The 4,943-nt window shown below is 40.5% G+C and overlaps 1 pseudogene across 1 annotated transcript; it reads left to right on the plus strand.

Annotated features, from left to right (window-relative positions):
* The first annotated feature begins 297 nt into the window (after window positions 1–297).
* On the plus strand, window positions 298–898 carry LOC147621997 (large ribosomal subunit protein eL28y pseudogene; annotated as a pseudogene). Its single transcript, XR_015269628.1, has one exon. The product of XR_015269628.1 is annotated as a large ribosomal subunit protein eL28y pseudogene (transcript).
* Window positions 899–4,943: the final 4,045 nt, after the last annotated feature.

Below are 4,943 nucleotides of genomic sequence, written 5' to 3' on the forward strand. Positions count from 1 at the left end.
TCTGCCCTGCAGCCAACCCTACACAGCTGCACACCAGGCTCTCCTTCACGCAGCGCCTTCCGCCTCCACGCAGCTACTTCTTCTCCAGTCCAGTCACTTCCTTGCACGCTTCTTTCTTTTCCACGCGGCCTCTCAAACTAGCCACGCCACCTTCGATGCCCTTTTGCTGCCGGCCGCCTCTTCGTTCACCGTCAACACCTACTGCCAACGCCTTCTACTACAGGCTGCAGGTGCTTGCCTGCCTTCCTCTGAGTCGCCAGCCGCTGACTTCTCCTCTATAGCCGGCCAATCACCCTTCTTACGTTCGCGTCTCTCTAACTCTGCCCGGGGACGCTCGTTCTGCACTGCTCATTAGAATGGCTGGCGTTTCTCCCGATCTGCTATGGCAACTGGTGAAAAAGACAACAAGTTCCTGGTGAAAAGGAACGGCAACTGCAGTTCCTCTGTGCAGTTCAGTAGCGAGCCAAATAAGCTCTACAATCTCAACACCTTCAAGTACTCAGGTTTAGCCAACAAGAAGACGGTCTCCATTGTTGGCGATGCTGACCTTTCTGTTGTCCTTGGTACTTCGAAGACTAAAAAGGGCTACAAGCCCAAAGATTGCATCAACAGGTCCCTCCTCAAGAGAGATCTTAGGCGCATGGCCAAGGTTCTTGAAAACCAGGTTGGTGAAAATGGCTACCGCCCTGATTTAAAGAAAGCTGCCTTGGCAAAGCTGAGCTCTGTGCACAAAAGCCTGCGAGCAGCAAAGGCAGGAGCAACAAAGAAGAGTTCAAAGCCATCAAGGAAATCCATTAGAAACTAACTCCTCAAGATAGTCTGTCAGCCTTGACATTGAAGCAACCAAGGACTGGATAACTTTTTTTCTCACGACTTTTTAACTAGAGATTTGATTTTTGCGTTGCTCATGTCAAATTTACTTTTCGTTCCAAAAAAAAGAAAAAAAGAAAAAAAACAATGAATGTAAGCATAATGACGGTACTTGAAAAGGAATAAAAGCAATAAAACTTAAAAAACAATGCGGGAGAAACCTCAACCGCTCAATGGTTTTTTTCTTATCCTAACCTTATCCACTCTCACCGGGATCGCACACCCGAACTTAACCTAATCACTCAATGGTTTTGCAACCAAAAGAGGAAATAGTGGTGGTTTCCACACACTCTCAACCGGATTTGAGTCTTCTCCCCGGCAGCGGCGCCAATGGAGAGACGGAAAACTCTCTCACTTGTAGCAAGAGTAGTATGATCCACACTTAGCTCAATCCAATGGGATTTGCATCCCTTTCGGAGCTAGGGATTCAACCCGTACCAGTGCACAAAAGCTTATCCATTTGATGGAGAGAATGTTAGGATTACTACTACTATTGACATAGACTTAACACACACACAAGCTCAATCTTGCTATTGCTCACTCATCTCCACATTCCACTCATCCATGCATCCAAACAAGAAGAAAGCTTAGCTATTGCATACACAAGATCAAAGCATTCTTCATTCTCAAATACTCATTTCCCTAGCATGCACACAACCCTTGAAGCTATCAACAAGAAACATGCACACTAGAGAATTGACATGAGAAGAGAGACAAATATCAACTCATTGCATTGAATCAACAAACATAGAACTTACAACAATGTAGATGTGGAGAGAGAAGAGCTTGCACCTCTATGGGAAAAGAGGGAGAGCTAGTCTCAAGAGAGCTCAAACATGAGTTTGCCCAATGTGTCCATGCTCTCAAATGAGCCACTTTTTATACAAAAACTCCCAAAAGTTCCCATGTGGGATTATTGTCAAACCCACTCCCACACTCATCCACAACTTGGAACTCTTTACAAGAGCCCTAAGTGTCTTTTTTTGTTGCATCCTTGCATTGATCTTCACTCGTCACGCAACAGCACCGATGCTGTGCTCATGCTTACGGCGAGACGGGGTATCGGCGGGGGTACCTTAGTATGATTCCACCAGACGCCTTGCAGATGGAGCATTGGCATAGGGATGATGTTTTTATGGTGATTGCTGCGATTGCAATGTGGAACATTTGGAGAGCTCGTTGTCTCCATGTCCTTAGTCACACGCGGCAATCGACACGTGATACTCTAGTCCTGATTTGGCTCGATCTTATCCGTGCACTGCGCTCCATGTATGATGATTCCTGTCGGCCTTCACAACAGCTCAGGACAGACACCAGGCCTTCATTCGACGATGGGGGCGCACGGGTCTCTTCTTCAGGATTGTTGGAGGACATGCTAGATGGGAGTACACTTCCCCACAGTGGTTCATATTGCACACATCACATCATCCACCGTGATGTAGCACTGACCGCTCACAGGCTACACGCCTCTCACTGCACAGTTTGTATGCCCCCTCAGTAGGCCACCACTGGCACTTTGGGAAAATTTTCATACTCAGTAATATAGCTCTGTGTTTCCTCAAAAAGAGAGAGAGAGAGAGAGAGAGAGAGAGAGAGAGAGAGAAATATTTTTGTTATTGGTTGAGAGAGTTTTTTATAAATGTTTTATTTTATTTTGAATAGCAAGTGTGTGTGTGTGTGTGTGTGTGTGTGTGTGAGAGAGAGAGAGAGAGAGAGAGAGAGAGTTATAGAAATATGAAAGTTTAAAAAATTATTTTTGAATTTTGAATAGCAAGTGTGTGTGTGTGTGTGTGTGTGTGTGTGTGTGTGTGTGTGAGAGAGAGAGAGAGAGAGAGAGAGAGAGAGAGAGAGAGAGAGAAATATTTTAATTATTCAAATAGGAAGTGTGTTTGTGTGTGTTTTTTTAAAGGTGAAAGTATGTTAAAATATTTTAGTTATTTGAATAGCAAGTATATGGGTGTGCGTGAGTGTGTGTGTGAGAGAGAGAGAATGTTGGAGAGAGTTTTTTAAAAATGTTGAAAGTTTTTGAAAATGTTTTTTTAATTTCAATAGCAAAATTGTGTGGGTGTGTGTCGTGTGTATGAGAGAGAGAGCGATAAATATATTAGTGAAAGTGTATTTTTTTAAGTGACAGTATTTTGAAATATTTTAGTTATTTGAATAGCAAAAGTGTGTGTGTTTGCATATACTTAGCAAGAACAAAAACATTAAAAATGTTAAAAGTTTTCAAAAATGTTTTGGTCATTCAAATGAGAAAGAGAGAGAGTGGAAGTCTTTCAAAATATTTTGGTTATCCAAATGGGAAAAGCGTGTGTGGTAGTGTGTGCATGTGTGTGTGTGTGTGTGTATGTGTGTGTGTGTGTGTGTGTGTGTGTGAGAGAGAGAGAGAGAGAGAGAGAGAGAGAGAGACGGAGAGTTATTTTGGCGTGTCTTAAGTCTATGTGTGCGAGAGAGAAAGAGTCTATGTCTTAAGTCTATGTGTGAGAGAGAGAAAGAGTGATAGTTGAAACTTTGTGTGTGTGTGTGTGAACGTGTGTGTGTGTGTTGTATATGTTTGAGACAGTTCTTTTATTGAAGTTGAAAGTGTTTTAAATGTTTCAATAATTTGAATAGCGTGTGTGCATGTGTGTGCGCGCGCGCGTTTGTGGGTGAAAGTATTTTAAAAAAAATTGGTGTGTGAAAGGATTTGAATAGCAAAAGTATGAACTTTTTTTTTTGGAAGGTGAAAGTTTCTTAGAATGTTGCCTTTAAAGTATACAAAAGGTTAAGTGGGATTGTGATTTGAATTGCATGTATTTAGTACATGCGTTAACTTTGTAGTGTACATTGTGCCGTATGTTTTGTATAGTAGGTTTATAAGAATCCAAGTTGCACTTACTTGGCATAAAATACTGAATATATATATATATATATATATATATATATAGAGAGAGAGAGAGAGAGAGAGAGAGAGAGAGAGAGAGAGCTTAAAGTGTTATGTAAATGATTAGTGTAATAAGTGTTATATTTGATATCAGGGGTATATTGCTTAGGATGGATGTGGCAAGGAGATCATTTTCATTTGTTGTGGAAAGGACATCATTTTCATTTGTTTATGATGATAGACAAGATATTGAAGGTAATATTTTTTTACGATTGCTATAATATAGGTATTATTATTTTCTATAATCTATTTAATATTCATGGCTCAATTGTAGACCCTCTATTTTGGGAAGGACGAGCAACATCTCTAATTCTCGAGAGCTATTAGAGAGCATCGATGTTTTATGGTATATATAGAAACCTGCTTTTTATGTAGCTTTTGCGTTATATTTGATAAATCTATATTGTTAACATGTAATGTTTGTGGACTATGAAAAGCCTGATAGGTTGGATTTTCGAGTCATAGGCACTGGACAATACAAAATTTTTCGATTTGCTATCTACAAGCTTGTTCAAACCCCAGTCACCTCAAATATTGATCCACCAAATGAGTTCTGTAAGATTTTGTCATTTTCTTTTTTTCTTTAAAAATTATATCTTGCAATAGCTAATGTTTTTTTTCTTAAATTTATTTTGCCAGATGCGGGTGAGGAGTATAGGCTTCCAAGGAAAGATAATCCAGTTGCCCGAAGATTGTTTTAAAGCTTTGTTCAAGTGTGTTGAGATTGTCGACATTATATTGGGTTGGAATGCTAGTTGTATATTTCTTCGCGCTAAGTTTGGTGCTTTATATAAAGAAATGTAAGTGCTTTAAGAGTTCTACATGGATATATATGACAAGCATGGTGTGTTTATATATAGGTTGGTAAGTTAAGGACCATGGGGCCCATCATGGGCTTCAAATATAAGGCTTATCTCTACTTACCTTTCGAGGACGAGCATTTTTTAAATTTTGGAATTGGCTAAAATTAAAAAGTGCAACACAACACACACACCCATGCATGCCATCGCTTGCGCAATGAGGACTTGAACCCGTGACCTTGGGACTCAAGAGCAACACCTCTCTCTATTGCACTAATTTGCGGCCGACAAGGACAAGCCCTTCGTTTTTATACATACAAGAATACTCTTTCGCGTCAAGGACAGGTCAA

The sequence above is a fragment of the Cibotium barometz genome, chromosome 29 (genome assembly GCF_041138505.1).
Source record: "Cibotium barometz isolate CiBa-2024 chromosome 29, ASM4113850v1, whole genome shotgun sequence".
In the NCBI taxonomy this organism is placed as follows: Eukaryota; Viridiplantae; Streptophyta; class Polypodiopsida; order Cyatheales; family Cibotiaceae; genus Cibotium; species Cibotium barometz.